Below are 23,706 nucleotides of genomic sequence, written 5' to 3' on the forward strand. Positions count from 1 at the left end.
ACGACCACAACAAGCCAGCGATGTAATGTGACCTGAGTATCAATACATGCCATTTCATGAAAATAAAAATAAAATCACGTTATTACATCCGGCGTTCTTGTTCGAACACCCTTGATACACTTTATTTGATACAACAGCTGTAAATTATCTTCTAAAAACGAAATCCTTTGAACGGCAGCATCTTGCCAGTGATCAGAACGCTACATTTTAAAAGTAGCTTCACTACAGCTACAGCTACTCTTCCAAAATGTAGCTTCGCTACAGCTACAGCTACATTTACCAAAAAGTAGCTCGCTACGCTACTCCTGTTCGCTACTCGCTACTTCGCTACTTTTTGCGCTACTTCTGCATAAAAACATTAAAACAACCATATGGGTATTAAAAAAAATCCTCTACTACTGGTAAATAGATTCAGTTATTAATTATCATGATTCCAGTCATTCCATAATTTTGATAGCAGTGTTACTTCAGTTACTTATTTTTACTATAGTTTTTGAGAATACCATACCTATGCAATTGCCATATCAATTCAAATTTGATATATGAATATTGCAATTAGGGTGTTACGCAAATTAATTATTACAACTATACACAAATAAAATTTGGTAGGATTAAATATTTATATTCACATCAACATATTTTTCTTGAGAATAAATATTTCATTTTTTATAGACTCATATGAAGTCAGCATTTTGAATGAAAAGTACCTGGAGCCCTTTGACTACAAAAGGGCCCCAGGTCAGATACCCAACGAAGGCACATAGTGGTTAGGATCCAGTCTCGATCAGCTTATCTATGCATAAAATGGACTCAAAACAAAAACTAGGAAAGACGCCAAGTTAGGAGGATGAGATTCTCCTGCTCCTCCATTCCCCACTCTGCTCATCATTCATCATTTTTCCTCGTTCTCACAATTAGCCGAAAGTGGCAGAAAGCGACTATAGATAATAGAATATTTAAATAAACCATTCATCCTCATTGTCACGATTGAGAGAAGTGGAAGAATAGATGAGGAGGTAAACAGAAGAGGACAAATGGGTGGTGGACTATATCAAAGCGTTCGAAGATTAATATGGAACAGGGATGTACCTGTGAAACACATATTATGTGCCAATAATTACGTAAGGAGCAGACTTTGACAATGACAGAGAGAGATAAAAGAAAGATATATGCAGTGGAGATAAAATTTTTAAGGAGTATATTGGGGAAGACTAGAAGGGATAGAATAAGGAATGAGGAGATCCGACAGACAGTGGGTGTAGTGAAGCTTCAGGACAGAATAGATAAGGCACAGATGAGATGGTTCGGACACATGAAGATGATTGATGCAGAAAGACTACCAGTAAGAGCTTACAATGCACAAGGAGTGGGAATAAGGCCAAGGGGGAGACCAAGATGTTGGAGGAAAGAGCAGATAGCAGAGAGTGTTAGGAGAAGACGACAAGATTGGAACACCGTGGAAAGAGAGGAGTGGTGGAAGACCAGGAAAAAATGAAGAGGCTTGACTTCTATGCCGACCCAGCCAGAGGCAGGAAACAGCGAAGGATGATGATGTCATGATAAACAAAAGTTACAGAAAATGGGACGCAAAAGTAGGAGAAATACATAAATTTGAAAACTATGTATATTAACTAAAGAAAATTGTCGTTTCTGCAGGAAAGTCAATAAATCGTACATACTTTCTGCAATATGATAAAATTATTGAGGAAACTGTCGTGTAAACCTGAGTGTTCTAAACGTATTGTAATTTTAAAATTTGTGAACAAATACTATCGCGAAAATAATTGTAATTCCAGAAACTCTATCATTCTTGTAACAATAATTTCTTGCTGTTAACATACTGAGCCATTTATTGCTGGCACTATTCCCTTGTCAGTGCAGTGGAAAATCCATCGCTCGTTTTTGCACTGCAAGTTGCATCTTACACAGCAATTAATGACATTTTGGTGTCTCTTACACCATGAATATCCACAGGATTTGTTCAGGGGGTGACGCAAATGAGGCACTTCTTTCCAGTGGTGCAGCTAGCGAGGCACGTTTCTCCCCAAAATAGGGATGCAGCTAAAAAAACGTAGCTGTTAGCAGGAATATATTCATATATGTCAGTTATCTGGATATCTGAATTATTCAGATACTAATTAAATAAATTAAGCAGATATCTTTAATCTACAATCTAGATAATCTGTATCTCCATGTAATAGACTGTCTTTATGAACCTCCTGCAAAATTAAGGGTTATTGTCGATTTTTTTTCTGACGCTGTTGCCACATTCAAAATTCACCTCAAAATGCTGAGAAAAATGTAGCTGTAGCGAAATTTTCGCTACAACTACAGGAATTTTGTAGCTTCGCTACCGCTACAACTACAATTTTCAAAATGTAGCGACGCTACAGCTACAGCTACAAATTTTGTAGCTAGCTACAGTAGCGACGCTACAAGTAGCTCGCTACTTCTGACCACTGCATCTTGCATATGTTTAATTATGTGAGGGGGGTACAAGGAGTACAATTCGGATAAAAGGATTTAGGGGGTACGCCCCTTCGCTGCGCCAATGCTGCCTGTGAGGAAAACACAACCACTTCAGAAGCACGATTGAGAGAGGCGGAAAGAATCTCATCCTGGGAGCGCAAGAAGAGTTGAAAAACATAAGTAATGGAGATTGTAAAATACGCAAACAAGTGCGTATTCAGAAGCTTATTTACGAGGCGCATATTTTCCGTCGAGGCAGAAAAGCGATTCGGCTCCGAAACTCCCATCCTGCATTGCCATTACGTCACCTCCAGCACTGCCTCCTTGAAATTCCTCGCCATTCCCGTGATGCATTGGGAGTTCAGCCCGGGGCGTCCGAGTCTCATCCTACGGGGCTGATACTCAGTGCTGACAGATCGTCTTTCGGAAATTCTGAAGGCAGCCGCGCGGTAGCAGCTCTAAACATTACGGCACCCTGATTCTCCATGCGACGCTAAGTTTAATGAGGTTTAATATTTCAACCGAGGAAGTAACGGAGAAAAGTTGCTCGCGTCTTGAAGAGAGATGAGTGTGTTTCGGACTAAGGGAAACTCGCAACTTTTATTTTCCTTCAGGCGTTACACTAAGTAGTGTTCAGGAAATAAGATTATCTCTGTAATGTTTTCTACTATAACTTCTTGCGTTACCAAAAGAAGCTGACTACGTAAAAATAAAATGTTTCTTCTTGCTACACTTAACAGTTATGCTTGTGCTACCGGCCTGTAAACCAGTGAGTTATAACAATAATAATAATAATAATAATACTTAATAATAATAACATTTATTTATTTAACTGATGAGCACGATTTGACAACCAGGTACTACATCACTATGTCAAAATAGGTGATTCACAATTGAATATATAATTATAAAATAATTCAATCTTACACATCAAGTTACATATTGTAACTTGATGTTACACACAAGTTCATATTGTAGCTTTCCACAAGTTCAGCTATTAAACCTCTGACCTTTTTGGCATATGTTAGAATTCCTCTGGGAATATCTGGGAATTTTATAAGTATTATTCAAAAAGTATTCAATATCCATTTGTAGATAAAAATCTTCTGTGCAAAATTGTTCCTTTCATTTTTCTCCTTGCTTCAACTGTGTTAACTTTTCAGAATAATGCTGGTCATAGTAATTCTTACATGTAATAATGATAATAATAGCAGCATATATGTCAATCATACTGGGCCTTAGCGTAACTAGACCCTAACACTCGGATCACATAGCAATAAAAATAACGAAATAACTAACTGTTAACGTGTAGTTTCAAAGACATGCTGATTGTTAGATTAAAATTATAATTGTGGGTGCGTCAGCTCTTTTATGTAACTCCGACGTCTACTTATTTAACGTGCCTGACGTCATTCTGGTTCTACATTACAATGGTAATGTCAAACCCACAAAAACAATTAAACAAATAAACAAAAGGCAATCATTAATAACCTATTTACCTTTTGTCCCAGGGTAAGTGCCATCAGTCGGAGCCCAAGAGATTACATAGGGTAGAACAAATCACACCACAGGGTTAGTTCTATATATACTGTAATTTCTATAAAAGAGCACATGCATAAACATTACATCATTGCCCCTTTCATTCATACATTCACTCACGCATTCATATCTCGGCAATCCAAAAGACATGAGTAATTAGTACAATAATAGTTCGGCGGCATGTTTAAAGTTAGCTACATTGATTTAAACTGTTCTTAATTTGACATTTACTTTTGCTTTTCCGGGAAAAAACCTGTTCCGGTAGGAGCTTAACCTGTACGACAGAACACTACTCCTTTTATGTTGTTGTAATTGAATGTTAATATTTATATTGTTACTTTTGCGGTGAACTTGGATCACTGTTATATAATTATATAGACAATTTATAGCGTCGTGCAATCTGAATGTTAAATACTTTGGATAAATGAATAATTGAAGCTGTACGGTTTTACAATTTAAAAATATAGTGGATGTAATTTAATCGCCGTAATAAGCAATGTCTCTTTGAGATTTTTTATATAATTAAGCGAGTTCCTTGGATGTCACGACGGGGCGAACGAAGCTTATCCATTTTCACGTCCATTCCGGCTTACCTTTGTCGGCTCTGACTGAAGTCCTCGTGGTGGAGATGGATGCTTGGCGGCTTGGTCAATAGATGGTTTCCTGACGATAAGATTGGATTTCCGCATCTTCAAGGGTGGCAACTGGGTCGGACGCCCCCCTTAGCGGGGCCTTTCGCTGTCTCTACTCCATCTTGATAGTAAACAACCACGTGCTAAATAAATACAACACGGAACGGTGCGACACACAGAGCGGATACTTTACGCGGGTGGTTCGCGAGAGATTGTGCACGATAACACGTCGAAGAAAATCTGAGTAAAACTGTCTTCTGCTTTTCTGCGCGTCTATTTATTTGCTATTCAAAAGGTTCGTTACGGTACCCTCTCTTGCCAAGCGTTGGTAAATCGTCCTCAAGTCGTAGCCTCTTGTCCTGCTATCTTCGCCCGTGTATTTGGAGTTCTTTGACCCTTCTCCAAAAGCACCTCGAAGAGAGGTTACCCAAAGACCGGGCCCCATTGTAACCTGCACGTTCGTTCCGAAGAGAGTGCCAGGGAGTCTGTAGTTATTGTTGTCCAGTCTCGTTGTTTAATCTTTAATATCTGGCTTAATTCATCTCCTATCAAATTCTGCTTTTGGGATTTTGTCGATTATAATCTGCTGCTGCGCCGTCTTTAATTTCAGTTGAATCTGATCATTGGTACTAAAGTTGTATTTTATGTTTTTTAAGCCCGAGGATTGGCCTCTTCTCTCGGGAAACAGGCTAGTCCTCCGCGCTCCGCCGTCCAACTCTCGGTGTACAGCCACCATCCAATACATGTTATTGCTTATTACGGCGATTAATTGATTTATCTGATAATTAGCAAGATTTTATCGTTATATGCTGGTCATAGTAATTCTTACATGTAATAATGATAATAATAGCAGCATATATGTCAATCATACTGGGCCTTAGCGTAACTAGACCCTAACACTCGGATCACATAGCAATAAAAATAACGAAATAACTAACTGTTAACGTGTAGTTTCAAAGACATGCTGATTGTTAGATTAAAATTATAATTGTGGGTGCGTCAGCACTTAGGCTATTTTGCTGCTCTCGTTTCGTTATACGGGGCTCAGCCCCATACCATCACTAAATTCAACACCTGTCTCCAAGGAATAAAGCCCGACCCTGTGGCCGAGTGGTTAGCACATCGCGCTGCGACGCCAAGGGTCCCGGGTTCGAATCCCGGTCGGGTATGGTTGTTTGTGATTGTCCATTTTCATCCATTTCATCACTCATCCCCATCAATCAATCAATCAATCCAAGGAATAAAATCTCCTTATCTAAGTAAAAGCTGAGCTTGTAAATGGACACTCGCACATGCATGAACAAGACACACGACAGCCCTACAGAACATTATACTGGCCATAGGTTCAGGCGCCAGAGACTCGTTGGCCTGCAAGACTGCAGTTATCGGTGTGTACTACGTGAAAGTGAGGTTGACATTTGGGTGCAAAAGGAACCAAATCAATCTATGTAATTTTACACACGCGCGCGCCGCTTCTGTACTCGAGCGCGTTTAGTCAGATTTTTATCGCCGAATTCAAATCCCAGCGTGGGGATGAATTTTTTTTCAGAGCCTCTTCATGAATTTCATCATATCACTTATCCTCATTGTCGTGATTAACCAAAATTGGCAGAAAAGCGGCGCTGAGAAACAAATTCTACACACACACACAGACACACACACACACACACACACACACACACACATATATATATATATATATATATATATATATATATATATATATATATATATATAATATGCGTCTGACTGACCAAAGTTCGATTCCCGGGGTGGGTGATATAAGTAAGGTGAGAATTTTCCAGACTTGGTCGTTGCATAAAGCGGCTGTAATAAATGGGTAAAATCAATAATGCATAGTGTGCAAAGTTGAAGGAGACTGGCAGTGTTTTTGACTGACATGCCCAGGACACGTAGGCCTGCTGAGAGTGAAGAGACTATGGACACAGTGTACACGATTTCAGCGAAGTCCTCGTAAATGAACGCATCGTCTCGCGTTGTCCAACACATTGAGAAAAATTGAGTATTGTTTAGGCATTCTACTTGAATCAAATGGCGCATATATTGGAGCTTAGGGATGAAAAACAAACTTGTGATTTTGGAGGGCAGTTCTAAAACACATGTCTGTACCTAACATAACAAAACTTTTTTTGAGTTTTGGTACTACAATTTCCAAAAAACAACACTTGTCTCTATCTGTAATACTGTTGATATCAAGGAATGACGTTTTGGTCACCCTGTGTTATATGTTTCACATAATACAGTAAAACCTATCTATCCCGGAACATGATGGTTCCGAGCAAAATTTTCCGTCTTAACAGTTTTCCTTCTTATACAGGGTTGACTTTAAATACAGTATAGAGCGCTGCAGGAAATAATGGAAAGACAGATTTACATTTCGCATTACTTATAATGTAGAGTACTAATGCATGTACGTACATGAATAAAAATGCGATACAGTAGCAATAAGCATAGCAGATATTACAATTATGTAACTACACAACATGTTGGTACACTTTTTACAGTCTTGTAAAAACATACAGTACGTACTTATGTATCTTTTCGAACGCGGGACCCCTGGCGTTGTAGCGCGATGTATATAGAGGGAAAGAGAAATATTGAAAGATGGAATAAGAGTGGTGAAGAAAGATTGAGATAAAAGTGAAGAAAAAGAAAGAAACAAAGAGAGATAACAAGAAAAATAGAAAGATGACGAAAGAACAGAGGATAAATAGACAAAGAAAGGTGGAGAAAGAGGGTAAGAGATGAAAGAAAGAAACGGAATCGTAAACAGCTATGAGTATTGTAGCGCATTCTTTCATATCGACAATGTTACCGATAAGCGAGTGGCAACAGAGGCGTGTTCCACTTACAGTATTGCATTGTTTTCTTGCGAGCGAAAGAAATAAAGAAAGAAATTTCGGTCTTACTGAGAATAAAAACATCTCGTTGGTCTTTAAATGGTGTTCCGTTTCCGCGTTAAGGAGGTGGTCATTTTCAGGTATAAAATCGGTCCGTTCTGGGGACATTTTTTTCTCTCCATATTTACAGGTTTCCTTCTTATAGAGGTTCCGGGATGTGCAGTTTTTACTGTAGAATAAATATATAACTTTTGGTGTGCAACTTTGAATTTGAAAAAAGTCAAAGTATGACGTACAGAAAGAGTTAACAAAGTAATCCTTTTTCAGAGACACCCAGGCCACCAAAACCTATCCCAGAAATGGATGGCGTTACCATTTCCGGATCTAACCTAGCAACAAATAAAGAGGCATTCTCCGAACCATTCTATCAATTGTGCTCATTAGACGAAATCCTCCCCAACAGCGAAAGCTGTCGCCATCCGAACACCCTCTAATGACAATTTGGGAATTCCCTAACGCTCCCTGCTCTCAAGCGATGATCCCTCTTATTGTTCTGCCCCGAGTCACAAACGACCCAATTTACAGGAAATGTTGCACCGCGTTCTCCGTCGGTCCTCTTCAACTTGTTATTCTCGGTTCAGGGCAAGAGATATCCAGAAGAAGATTGTCCCCAGGTATCATCGTATTCCTTTGTAGTTTTCTCGCGGATTCTGATGAGCTTCGGATTACACAGAATCTTCTGGAAGTCTTTCAGGGGCTGTTGAGGCTCTAATCTTCTTCACCTCGCATACTTTCACCGTCATCTTTTTTCTTCTCTTTTGCCAGAGGAACGAAGGTGAGGGAGAGAGAGAGAAATGGGAAAGATAAAAACTTGCCGAAGATTTTTCATTTACTTTACTACTTTTAAAACATTTCTCATCTAGTTCAAATCGTATTTGAATAAGCTTTCTTCTTCATCTTGTTTCGCCTTTCGTAAAGCCGAAGTTAAGAGAAACATCTTTCGCAAAGGAAGAATCAAACAAAAGTATTCTGTAGATTTCAGAGCACGAGGAATGTCTATAATTTTCTCCCTGTAGACGATTCCACGGATGCTGTTCTTTGTTTTCTGGATTCCCGCGGAAGGAACCAGTTTTTGCAATACAATAACGGGAGAGAATATCAAGTTGTTTCTTTTTATGGAAAGGGCTAGATACTAATGGAAACATATAATTTTTCTGAAGGTGATCTACAATTGCAGAGTTTGATTTTTAAGTCCACGTTATGCACAGAAAGGCTAATCGGGATTACACCTCAAGCTTAAAGTGGGATTCGAAACACTATGTGCTTTCACCGGGTATCGAACCCGGGACCCCCTGATTACAAGGCGACGACGTTACCACTGTGCCATCGGGGAGGCCCACCTACAATTACAAAGCTCCTACCACCTTCAGTTCACGAAGGACATTAAACTTTGGAAACTGTCTTGGTGAGATAGCTTTTCTCCAATGCAACTCTGTTGCAGTTAGTTTCTCTTCGTTGTGTTACGTCGATTTTCTACCACTTTTGGCTAATCGCGACGATGACATCACAAGCAATATGAACGACACCTGCATAAAACCTACACAGGATTATACTAGCTGTGAACTCAGGCGGCAGAGGCTCGTTAGTCTTCAAAACTACAGTGCAGGACATACTGTGTTGAAGAGAGTTGGCGTTTGAGTGCTTCACCAAAAGGCCACCCCTCACACCCCAATTACAATTAGAATCCAGGATGATAATAATGGTTTGCTAAGTGTAGGTTCAACGTAAAGTTGTTCTCTCACCTAACCCTTATCATTATAACATTACATGAAGTCACACGTGGCTCTTTTCGTCCGTTCATTCATCTAATTCCATCAAAACATTGTATTTTTCTTTTCCTTTTACACAGTTATGTAGCAGCATATACATCTATTTCGTGCACATTTTCCCAAACTCTCTTTCCGCCGTATTTAAGTGCAGTTTAATAATCACATAATATGGATGATCCTGTGTAGTGATCCATGTTATGTGGCATTCTTTTGTTACTACAGATGGGTTTTCTTTATTTGAGTTGCATATCTACTTCGCAAACTCAGTATTTATTATAGGCTCTTTCCTTCTCATACAGGACAAATGCCAAACACATATCCACAATGCCCAGCGTCGTCAAGGGGTCCCGGTTTCGATACCTTGTGGAGGCACATAGTGGTTCGCAGTGGCGTACGCAAGGGGGGGTTACGGGGTTTAACCCCCCCCCTTGAGCTTGTGAAATGTTATGAAAAATGCTGTGGAAAAAAATAATTAAATGGCCAACTTACCACAGTCAAAAGATCTAGGACAATACTATTACTATTTCAACTACTACTACTAATAATAATAATAATAAAAATAATAATAATAATTTGAATTATTATTTCCATGCAGCACGAAGAAAAAAAGCACAGCATTCCAAACACATGCGTCTTTCAGAGAGAAAGCCTTGAAAATTGACATGTATTCTTGAAAATAAAATATGAGGGCAACTATGATTTAAAAGAGAGAAAGCTTGTTTTGTATCTCAGTTGCAACAATGTTCAATACACTGGCGTACGTACGCAGGATTTTTTTTTTTGGGATGGGCTGGAATAGTAAATGTGGGTAGCACATGCCTTCGTCTTGGAGGGCAGGATGCATAATAAAATATTTCGTATTTTTCGAGCTTTTCAGTCTATTAAAATTGTATTCAAAGACAAAAATGGTAATCGGGACTCACTTTAAAAGAGGTTTCGCATTTACACATTTTGATTTTTTAAAGTTCTTAACGGATTTTTATTTGAAAATTCTGATTTTCTCAAAAGTTTGGTAGCGGCTGTAACCCCATCAGCCACCCCTCTACGTACGCCAGTGTTCAATGAACATTTATTTTTTTGTGTGAACAATGAGAATTAACTAAAGAAAGTTCTTGGTTCTTTGTAAGCGGCTAATGTATAGACAAAGGCTAGGCGAACAAGAACAGTCACCAGTCCGCCTTCCCATTGTTTACCGCAGCATGTTTGAATGTCTCTCTTTTAAAATGTCTCACCTTGTTGACTAGAGAATTATTCAAACGACAATAAACTTAACTATTGTAAAATGTTTTGTTGGCAAGAACAGAGAGACAATCCAGATGTGAATTATCGGGGACATTCATGAGGAGAAGAAGCCGGAAAAATTCCAACCAATTCCGGATCTCCCGCGAGGCTGTCAGACGCTCTACCGACCAGACTACCGCAGCTCCTTGGACGAGTTCCATAGTTTGATTATTTTAATTTATTTGAATATATTTTCTTGTTTTTATGGATTTTCTTCACACTTAAAATGTCTCACCTCGTTGACCAGACAATTATTTCGTAACAAAGAAACAAAAAAATGCTCCCAGAATTTGATAAAAATCGAATGACTAGAAAGTGATATTGTTCTATTGCTTTCGTAAATACTATATTTATGTAGATCTCTAGTACTTAATAGTAGTAGTGGTATTAGTAGTATTATTAGTAGTAATTCAGCTAATTAATTAATTATGAGTATTATTAATTAATTGTGATTATTATTATTATTTAATTAAAGTATAATAAAACAATGGTAATGTGAATTTGGAGAAAGTTTTAGAAATAACCCCCCGATAAAATCCTGCGTACGCTACTGGTGGTTCGGATCCAACTTTAAACTGTAGGCCCTGTCCCGAATAGCCTTTCTGTGCATATAGTGGACTTAAAACACCAACTGACAATGTCCAGTTCAGATCCATGGATATTATGACATACAGGAGATATCCATGGAATATGTGGTACATGTTCACATGTTAAAAAAAAATTGGCATGAATGTTTTGATATTCATGGAAAGATTCGTTCATAGTGTCTATTCATTCGGCCACATGTTAAACTCTGTAATGCACTCTTAAGTCATAACTCGCAAACATCACGTTGTGAATATGCCTATTGTATAACAGATCTGAGGTACTCGTACGCAGTTAGTGCGAAAGCAGTGAAATCAAAAACAATTGATTGAGTTGCTTCAGGTGTATAGATAGCACTGCGTATCACGTCCGTATTAACAACACACCTATTTTCGAGAGATCATGTGCGTTAACGTTGCTGATGTGATGAGAAGGATTCCCTCACATAAAGAACATCACAAAAACTGACAAGCTCCCGCCCGGCCATTTTCAAGGCAATATATACATTTTCTTGCAGAGGAGTATGTTTTGTTGTAGAGGTATCGCCCACGCCCAGATGGGCTCGTGACCCAAATTCCAAGCAGAGTCCCTCTTTTATATCTGATCGTAGTGATGTGACTGCAATCTGACGTCGGCTTTTCCAACCAACACCTGTGGCTCTTCCAATATCGGAGGCAATGCCGTGCTTCCGTCCCCCATCCTCTTCGCCCTTCCAAAGGCTTCTTTCTTTTTATTTTCTCCACGGGCTCTCCTGGCTGTTCGTTCTGAGGGCATGTCGTTGTCAATACAACTGTTCCTCTGTAGACGAAGCAAGAAGTGACAAGACTGGATAAGGGGAGTGGATGTGGAAAACGACATCCTCACATCAAAATTCGCGTTTCCAGGTGAAGGAAAACATCACGGGAGGGAGAAAAGTGCGCAGACTGCTGTAAAACTTCATGCAAAAATTTCCGATAGAAGAAATTTCAGCTCTGGAGTACATATATATCTTGGTGTTCCATTTCAAGAAATCAATTTTATACTTCAACTGTACATGAACTTTTTCTTTCAAGTTTATATTGATATTCTCTTGACTGTTCGTCTAGAAGAGACATGTTTGGCGTTGTATGTCAAAGGTATCTTTATTTTCAAAGTGATTCTACGGAATATTTTTATGATGAAATGAATGCTAGAGAGAAGAGTTTTGAGAAATCATCGCAAATTCAACTTCGAATTCTTGATACTCATTGCACCATACTCACTGATGATCACAGGAATATGCTGGTTTTAACGAGTGGATAACCTCCAACCTGCGATTCTGAAATATCCAAGGTTCGCCCATAAAAAAACGAACTTTTTTTAGGAAAGAAAAACAAGTAATTACCTTCAAATGACTTTATCACCTTCAAAATAATCACCAGAGGAGGCAATACACTTGACCAGCATTTGTACAGGTCTTGGAAACACTGTTGTTAGTCATTGGCAGTAAGTGTTCGCAAAATACGCGTAACATTTAACTTAAGGTCCGCGTAGTCGTCAAATCTTCGCCCTTTCATAGCCATCTTAAACTTGGAAAAAAGGAAAAGATCAGCAGGCGGAGAATATGGAGGGTGATTGATCACTATCACTGAATGCTTAGCAAGGTATTTTGTACAGACAATGCGGTATGAGACTGAGCATTATCGTATAACAGAAATTGTACCAGTCATACACCTGGGTTATTGATAATGCTGCATCACCATACACTGCCCGTATCATCAGTAACGTTTCGGTAAACGATTTACCCAATTTCTAACAAAACTTTATGCTGTAACGTTGATCCATCTTGGTGCGCGTATTTTGTACGTCGCCTGCACACGACCTGCCCCGCTTGCCCCGATACCGACTGCCTGTAACAGGTTGAAACACGCACTGACGGGAAGTTTAGCGTAGCTCTTTGCAGTGTTTCCAGAATACAGTACCTTTTTTATTTGGTTTGGTTCTTTTTTTTTTTTACAGTTCGGTTTCTTTATGGGCGGACCTTGTAATTTGGAGACACGTACTAATAGTAAAAAGTACAATGAACGGTATCCATTATCTAGTGCTTTTAACTACACCTACTTATTCTAGCACTACGTTTCAAATGAAGATTTTTTTATGGTGGTAGGGATCGACCCTACGGCATACATGTGATTTTTACTGCCAATCCGGTAGGCTAACCAAGTGTTCTACGGCGCCCCTCGGAATTCTATACTAGTTGTTGCTCCACTTATGCTCCTAGTTCGATTTTCTGAGTAGAGGGGGCTGGCTATATTTGCTTGAATTAGAGTACACTGGGTTGACCATCGCTATGAAGCTTCTTCTTTGATTTTCCTTGCATGCAGGTGGCAGTTTTCGGATCTAGTTAACAGAATTCAAGTTTATCTCTTGTTTCTCCACTGATCGTGAAATGTGCCGTATTCTTCCCTCCATCACTTTGTTCTCTCCATTCTCTTCTCCATGAAAGTAAGTGGAAAGAAATGTAGGGAATAAAAGATGGAAAAGATTCGTAATGAATGAAAGAGTAGCAAATGGAATTCCTTAAAGTAAGGGAACATTATTACTTTCATAGAGATATTTCGTTATTTTCGACATAATATTATGTAGGTCCAGTCCCGATTAGTGTATCTGTGCATAGAGTCGACTTAAAACAATAATTCAAACAAACAAATTCGATATAATATTAAAGTATTTGTATGTTAGATGGATTCACAATTAAATTTCTACTTCGTACGGGTCAACCCTGACATGAAGCCCAGCTCTGCATGTTACACCCGAGCGGTTGTGTAAATTCGATTGCTTATTTTAAATTATCGTTGTCTGGTGATTTGATGATGGCTGGATATACCAAATATAGGGTTTTCCAATAAGAACGATATGATTTTACAATTAAATAAAGTAAAAACTATTTCAGATACAACCAAACTTTTTATATTATTTTGAAGCATAGGTTATTACATTACGTTTTCAAGAACACATCATTTAAGTGTCCACCTCGACTTCGTGCACACGAGTGAAATCCATGAACCCAATTTTCAATGACTTTGTGCAGTAACTCGGGCCTAATGTCACGTACGAATGCAGCGTTCGATGTTCAATCTTAATGCATCAAGGGTTACTGGTCTGCTTGCATAGACTATATTTCAAATAACCCCACAAAAAGCAATCTAAAGGAGTTAAATCACAACATCTTGGAGGCCAACTAACAGTTGCATTTCTTGAAATTATCCTTTCACCAAACTGTTCTTGCAATACGTCGATAGTGGCATTAGCAGTATGACATGTGGCACCGTCTTGTTGGAACCTCATGTCCTCCAAATCAATTTAATCTAAATTTTGCCACAAAAATTCTGTTAACATCAATCGTTATCGCTCACCAGTCACTGTAACTGCATCTCGTACCTCGTTTTGAAAAAAAAAAAGTGATCCGATGATGGCACCATGTCATAAACCACAGCATACAGTGACCTTTTGCGGATACAAGGGCTTCTCATGAATCTCTTGGGGATTGTTTTCACACCAAATACGACAATTTTGTTTGTTAACATATCCACTTAACCAGAAATGAGTTCAAGTTCAATAGAACTTCCATATATTTTTTTATAATAACAAAACGTTCTTGAAGCGTGTATTTAGCCATGATGAATTGTCACAGTATACTAAACACAAATGACAAGTAGTGACAGTTATAACATTTGGAACATAGTCGCCAGTTCATTTCAAAATCATATCATTCTTATTGGAAAACACTTTACAAGATAATATGGACTGTTCCTTATTGGATTTAAGGTTCACATTTGGACATTCAACACTGAATGAAACTTTTGCTTTATTTTTTACGGTTTTAAATCTATTTTGGCAATGATGTGTAGCTACAAATAATGCTTAGACGAAATAGATAAAAAAATGTCCATTCTGGGATCGAATCCAGAACTTTTAGTGACGAGATACGGAGTCGATCATTCAACGTACTTGACTACCGAGCAGCTATCTGCTTACTGCCATATGCACGATTATATACGTATCTTGAAACGTACCAAATTACGTCAAAGCAATATTTATTGTCAATCAATCGTGTTCTATATTGTCGTGAAAAACGAGTTTTACATATTTTCTCATATTAGTCCACTGAGAGAGAAATACGACTATCTGCCTAAAAGCATAGACTTTAAAATTGTATGTGGTGTAAGGCGTAACTCTTCCACATAAGTGTACCCAAATGTCAACCTCACTTCCACCTAGTACAGCCTGCACTGCATTTTGCAGACTAACGAGGCTCTGGCGTATGGATCCATGGCCACTAAAATCCTTTATGGGACTTACGTTTTTGGCGTCCATATGTGTTTGTGATTGTCCCTTTACTTACTTCATCTCATCTTATCACATTTCATTCTCATTTTCGTAATTAGCCAAAACTGGCGGAAAAGCGAAGTAAAATAAATCAATTCAATCAATCAATTTAAAATCGTACCAGCTTCCATGTGATATGTGATGCATATGTCCAATGTAAAATCCTTGTTACGCTACCGCCTACAGGTCACGTAATTTTTTTAAACTTAATGACCAAATCGAGAAAGAAGAGTGGGTAGAGTCATACGCTAATCCGATTATTGTCACAAAACTTCTGTAACACTTAGCTGTGGGCGAGTATTCACTCGCCTTTCCACGCGTAATCCGATGAGACCAGATGTAGGCGTTGTGTATCTAGGGGCAGCCCCAGAATCACGCTAAGTGCTCCTTTCACGGGGAGACCATTTCGGAGCATCCATCGCTGAAAAACAAGGATAAGAGGAGGGGCGTGAATCTTACCAGGACTTAATCACGCCGCTGGATTTCTAATTGCAGCGCCCTCGCCTCACCCGCGCCTCCGTTTCATTATCGGGAGAGCAAAGTTGTGGCCGGGAGATCGGCAGAGCCCCCCTCCCCCTTTTCCTTCATCGCCTCCAATGATCCGCATCCCCCTCGTGCTGCTAATTTAGCCGAGATATAAGACAGATCATGTTGGGTGTCTAAATCGGATCAAAGAGAACGCTGATAAAAGACCACGTGTTGATGGAGACGTGGTTGATTTTTTTCTTTGAGAGAAGGAAATGGTAGTGGTACTGTTAGAGGGACTCGTGGCTCAGTAGAGAATCTCTAGTTTAGAACCAGCCAGCAATTCTCATTAAAGGGAATATACGTAAAAAAATTCAGACTGGATGTTATTTTTAGGCGCACAGATATGCAGACGACATCTAACGGATGTCTTTTGGACATTCGTATAGAAGTTATGCATATCCTACAGATATGCACGACGTTACGCCTTCGGCTTATGTTCGCGAGTTACGAATCAATACTAATACATCACAGACTTCCAGCCCTAACCATGGACGTCCGCAGGATTTTTTCCAGAGAAGCCATCTTTTTCCCCACAATAATGATCCCCCCTAAAAAACCGCTTCACTCTGAAATTATCATGTTCCGACTGAAATGAAAATATGTGTGAAATATATCCTTTTAGGTGAACATTCATTTTCCAGGGCAAGCCGTGACCCCCCTTCCAGACGTCCATGGCCTTAACATATAGCTGAATTACTAGATACTACGAATTAAACTTTCCATGGTTATAGATATATTTATGCCAATTTTTGAATAGCATATCATACGTAACAATACATTTGGATAGGTTTAACTAAAGACGTTATCCAGTATTGTAAGTCGTGTGAGCCATGCGTGTATCCTATCCAATGAATATCCAGGACTGGATATCCCATGGACGTCTAATATGGATATCCATTTGAGATTTGTGTTGTGCGGTTAGTTTGCTGGCGGCCATTTTGGACCGTAGATATGGGATTTTTTAAAAAAATTTCAATTGGTTATTCAAAAAAGTCTAAAGAAAATCATCAATTTTAAGTTTTGCATTAATTTTAGGTATAGTTTTGTGCTGATTGCACAGTGCCATGAAGGTAATGTGGGAATTTTATGATTTTATGGAAGAGATGTGATCAGCAACAAGCTCTGGCTGCCTGTACCCCTTAGGATTGCCCCCAGGTACCCTTTATTAGAGGCTGACACCAGAGCCGCTATATAAAGATGAGATGCATAGATATCTCACATCTGGGATCGAACGCGTTATTCTTAACTGGCAGTCAGACACCTAACCGACTTGACCACTGCAACTGTATAGTGGACTCCATCAAAATTATCCGAAAATGGCAATTAATTGAGATACGATTGATTGCTCATTACGTTACTCTAAAGTCAATCATCCCGATGTTTTGGACAGAGACAATGAATATACGGGGTGAGCAAAAGGTAACTGTGCACCTACACTACGCTTCATTACGCCGAGAAAATCTTCCCATTCTTGAAGTTACATATGGACATGGACAGTTGGTTAGTAAGACACTCATTGCTGTTTCTTCGGAGCGTGATCTTGCAATGCGCGGAACTGCATTAGCAATGGTTTTGTTACTTGAAGCTTGTGTGGTTTTGGCGCAACAAGTCTTTCGACGTGGAGGTGAATATACGGAAGAAGTGCGAAATAAGTTTATGGAAAGGTTTCCTGATACAGATCCACCACATCGTAATGCAGTGCGACGGTTGATCGATAAATTTCGCAGAAAGGGATCAGTGGAGAATGCGCTGAAATCAGGAAGGTCACGAGTTCGAGCAGAAGACAAGTTACAGGATATTTCGATTAGAATAGAGCAAAGCCCAAAGAAGTAAATTCGTAAATTGTCACAGCAAGTGAGTGTGTCGTACGGCAGCGCAAGAACCGCACTGAAAAAGCACTTACATTTACACCCCTACAAAATAACAGTAGCGCAAAATCTGCAAGAAAGAGACCACAACAAGCGTGTTGAGTGCCAGTGGTTCAGAGACTAACCATTGCTAATGCAGTTACGCGCTTTGCAAGATAACGTTCCGAATAAACAACTGAAGAAACAACAATGAGTGTCTTACTAACCAACTGTCCATGTCCTTATGTACCAACAAACATCCAGAAAGGGAAGTTTTTCTCTGCGTAATGAAGCATAGTGTAGGTGCACAGTTACCTTTTGCTCACCCTTTATTTAAAACGACTGTAATCAAGGGATCCCGTGTTCAATACCCGGTGGAGGCACTGTTAGAGGGATCCCACTGCAGGTCCAGTTCATTTGATTAGCTAGCACGCACCACGTGACCATACACCACACACTACATCGCTTCAGAACGTAGTGCAAACACCAAATTCACTACTTGACACCAAATCAACGAAGTAGACGAGTCGGTGTTGCACCGTAAAAGCACCTCCCCCAAAAATAGGCAATAGTTTGGCTGGGGAGTTCATGTGAACTAACCGATCTCTACTCTCTTCACTCAAGTATAGACTAGTCAAAAAGCGCAGAGAACTAGACGAGGCTAATATACCACCACAGAGAGAGGGAGAGAAAAGGACGCGCTGGGGGGAGATAAAGTGAATGAGAATGAAATTTCGCTATCTCTTTACTGAATTGTATTATTTGTTGCTACGGCTTTGCTTCCAGGGAATTAGCAACCCCTGTTCACAATCGAGATATCTCCGCGTCACAAAAATACGCAGCGAAGTTAAAACGGGAATAATCTTGAACGATAATCCTAGTTTAATTTAGCCTTTGCACGGGTGAACCGTTCAAGAGTGAACGTGGTTGTAGCCACACTAGCGACGCACAACGGTGAACTGGCGGTAACTTTCGCTGAGTGTAAATTCCCCCGCTTTATCAAGTATTACATCGCAGACACGGAACATTTAGCACCCACCCTTGCGGTGATTTTCGGAACTGTTACTTTCAGATCGAAAATTACGTGTGCAATTTGAAGGTAGCTAGGAGTTAGATAAAGAGAGAACATCACAGCTTCCCTCCCCCTCACTCTTTCTCGTGCCAAAACGAATAACACCTACTAATGTAGTTTTGGTTGTATGTAGCTTATCAGTTTCTTCTTGAATGTTGGGGTAAAATACAAAAAATTAGAAGCATGTAGGGACAACACACACATAGACAGAGCGAGTGAGGAAAAGGATTGGATATGGCAGGAATAGGGAAGGGACGAGCTACAGAGGTCGAGAGATAGAGAGAGAGACCGAAATTCACATATCTTCTTCCGATCTAAACTGGGAGATATTTACAAATATTGAATTGAAATGCCGAAGATCTGTACGACAACTGCAATAAGGTCACCAGACGGGACAGCCTCTTTTTTTAAGTCTCTGTCCGGATTTTTTAAAACATAAATTGGGACTCCAAAATATCCATTTTTGTGACAATGACTTATCGGCATAGAATTACTGCAACAATATTCTACTATTACTATGAACTGTTTCATTGTTGGGTAGAAAATTGTTTTCGTCCAATGACACTCAACCTTCAGCCAATGGGCCAGCTGTCATTCTGCTCGTCTACTCCACGTGGAGTCTCAGTCACATGACAGCGGATACGCTGTTGCCGTACTTTTCAACTTCACTATGGAGACCGTGGGAAGATGGTTGTGCACGGAGAGACAAGGTGGCGTAGAGTACATGTGGAGAGTAGATGTGTGGCAACACTGTGCGTTGAATTTGAATGTTGCAGCTGGTGGGCGCGCTCCGTCGACTTCAAAGCCAGCCGGTCGTTAACGTAGCTAGCGCGTCGACTATACATGATTGGTTGGTGCAAAATAACAGAAACGCTCTTTCAGTACACACTTTGAAAGCTATGTTCATTAAAAAAGGTAAACTTTAATCACACGTGTGCAAACTTTTACATAATGTTATTTGAAAAGAAGAATGTACTGAAACAGATCCATTCATCGGTAAAATATTAATGAATGGCTTCTAATTCTACAGTTTGGTTGGAGTGTAGCACATATCACCAAATTATATAAGTTATTCACACAGTATTTATTTATTCACTTAGTTTTTAAACAAATATTTATGACGAAACAGTTTTCATGTTAAAATGCGTACATTTTGCCCTCCCATTTTTCCTTCAGAAATATTTGAAAAATATCACCTTAATAAGCAACAGCACATAAAATTGTATAATGTGGTCAGAAGTAGACAAATTGTGTCATGCTTCTCCTCACAGACAGCCAGTCCGGTTTCTTACAAGTTTTCCTGACGCTGTAATCAACGCAATGTGGATGCAGGGCAGGTGCTGGTTTGCTGTGTCGAGAGGATTGTTGTCTGAATTATGAATGGGTCGGGTTGTTACTGTGAGTGCAGAGGAAAGCAGGGCGACACAACAGACTCACAAATCAACGGCTCAGAGTTCATCCGTGTAAATAGACTTAGATCCTAAATCCTGCTCACGTTATCTGCTACGAAATGGACAAATGCAGCTCATTCAAGGATTGTGCAATAAGATGGCGCTAGATTGTTGCAAGCACAGACAGTTAAATGCTGGATGGAAAATATATGCCATTTCTTCAGGACGAATCCGTGATAACATGAAAGTTTCAAATGTAAATAACCTCTTGTTATGTGTGCACGCTGTCTCGGAAATGTTTGGAGCAAGGCCGCGCATAACAGAAGAGAAGGGGAGAAAGCGAATGAAACATTCCAAGTGATTAAGAATGCTTATGTACAAGGGAAACATGGGTAAACGGAACAAAATACACACTGTACATAAAACACAAGCGAGTAATATCTAGGGATGGACGATACCGGAAATTTGATATATCGTCAAGAAAAATATTGTCACAGACGATACGATACGATATTTTTTCCGTATCGTGATATATGCGATATATCGCCAACACGATATATATCGCCAAATATCATGTCGATATATCGCAGACACGATATATATCGCTAAAATATCATGACGATATATCGTCTAGTTGATATCGCCTGGACGATATTATTCCAATATCGCGATATTTCGTCTGGACGATATAATAACTATTAACTTTTAACACTATTAATAACCTTTCAATATTACACAACATGCCTCACAAGGAAATCTAAATGAACTCTATCGTGAAAAACCACAGACTAATGAATATATTTGTTCTTCTTCCTCGTAGCTTGATTATACATAATATCATGCTCAATCACAACAACGAGTGGGCGGAGCAAATTAGTGCGCTCTGTTGCAATCGGCTGGTAGCTGTAGCTGCGTTTTCCCTTTCATAAACTCACTTCCCCTCTCACGATTATATTGGTCGAGACCTCTCAAGACACTTGCTTTCGTACGCTAGCTCCAGAAACTCCTGGAACAGGTTGTAGTTAAATATACGAAGATACGTAAGTACAACTGGCTCAAAGTGGACATAAAAATAACGTTGCAGCTCCCTGGTGGCGTAGTACTTACGATGAAGGCACACAGCGGTTAGGATCCCACTTTAAACTGTATGCCCAGTCCCGATTAATCTACCTGTCCATTAAGACCAGTGCTCGAAATTGGAACTCCTAGCTGGGGTGGGAGGGATGCTTGATTGAGGTTGGGGATGGTTACCATGATTCCTAGCTGGAAGGGGATGCTTTGTGAAAATAGCTTTACTCTGATGTCAGTTATGTTGACTTATTCCTTGTAATACATGGTTAACTTTCCATTATCATGTATATTGGGTTTATTTTACTTTACAACTTTATTTCTAGGCATTAATATTAAAGTATGGTAAGTATATTTTGGACGCCCTACCTTACTGGTTAGCTACTTGAAAGTTAGAGTGATTGATTCTGATTTCTTAAGTTGGAAAACGGCGGCGATGATACTCGATGCTCTATCCACGCGTTACCCAGTGCAATCCAGCTTGTCAAGCAAAAGGCTGTTGTGCCACGGATCTTCGTTTTTAAGCTTCGATATATTTACCACATAGTATATTATTGGTTATGAGTAGACCCCTTTCTTACCTAAATCAGATAAAAGTAGGGAAATGAATGTATTGAAGCACTGTATCAAAGTTCTATTCTTATAATTGAATACTTTGTTTCAATCGAAAAATTCGAATCATTTTCTACAAGTATTTTAAGTATTTTGTAACAATTTTTTTTCATATTTTCATGGAAAAGCAAGGAAAAATAAAGTGATAAACTACCACAATGATACAGCATTACAACAATAGTAACAAGAAATCAATACGCTAAAACTTAATGCAAGAAGTTGCTCAATCAAGTAATGACACACTTTAAAGAAAGTGTCGTATCCCAAGCATTCGGACATACCACACTCGTCACAAATGGTCGTATTTTGTTTATGCCCCTTTTTATACCACTAGATATGACACAATTTTTTAGAATATTGCTTGAAGAAAAACTTTAATCTTCAGTAAACGCGCATCCGAAATATTAAATTCAGAAATGAATAGTTTCAAAATGTGTGAAACCTTTAAATCTCACTCCTGAAAAATTACAAAAATTGAGATACGACACTTTGTGATGAAGTCGACGAAATGCGCTTTTCTTTTTTATTTTCAAAATGCCTTCTCTATATTGTAATACGCATCTTTTATGATAGTTATGGGTACACCTTAATCATTATCACAATTTTACTATCAGTGGCATTTTATGGAGAAGTTTACTAGAAACACAGTCCATAGTTAATGGAAACAAGGTCTCCACTTAACATTTCACGACACTTAGCGTATACCCTGTGAAAATTTTGGGACTACAACACACTCTGTAAGGTAATATACGAGGGCGTTTTGAAAAGTTTTGCCTTCTACGCAATAACGTCAATAATATGCAATGTCTTATTAAAGCTTGTAATGTCCTCTACCAAGGTGTCACTACTTTTCCACGTAGTCACCATCATTGCCACACACAATGCCAACTTCGGACAAGTTGTTGCATCCCGTCGGCGAAGAAATCAGGCGTCTTCTTCCTGCACCAGCGACGCACATCTGCTGGCACCTCCGAATCACTGGAGTAACGCTGTCACTTCAAGTGCTCTTTCAGCCTCGGAAAAAGGAAAAAGTCACAAGGTGCGAGATCTGGGCTGTACGGCGGGTGGGGTAAAATCTCGTGGAATTTAAGACGCTGCAATACATCCTGTGTTTGGCGACTCGTGTGTCATGTTGAAGAATTGCGTCCTTGCCAGGCCTAACTCGCAGTAATCGTGCACGGAGTTTCTCCAAAGTCTTCACGTACCGATCGGAGGTTGCAGTGGTTCCGTGCTCCAAGAATTCTGTGTGGACTATGACGTTTGGCACGAATCAGTTCGTCCTCGCGCGCTTGATGCTGTGCATCCGTGGCAGTTATGGGTCGTCCACTACGGACCTGATCATGCAGGCTCGTCGTGGCCGGATTGTTATCTTTCAGAATACTTTGCCCACCTCCTGACAGTACTCACGTCCACACAGGCGTCGCCATAGACAGCACTCATTCGTCGATGAATGTCAACGGGTGCACAATCCCCTGCTGTGAGGCAAAACTTTTCAAAGAGTTCACGTATATTCATTCATACATATGTATGAATCGATATTAGAGTTACCAGTCCCAATTTCCTTTCATTGATGTCCATCCTCGATATTCGAACATTTTCAATTTAAAAATGATTCCACACACGCACGCACACCACACACACACGC

Source organism: Lepisma saccharinum, chromosome 4 (genome assembly GCF_977018435.1).
Source record: "Lepisma saccharinum chromosome 4, izLepSacc3.1, whole genome shotgun sequence".
NCBI lineage: Eukaryota > Metazoa > Arthropoda > Insecta > Zygentoma > Lepismatidae > Lepisma > Lepisma saccharinum.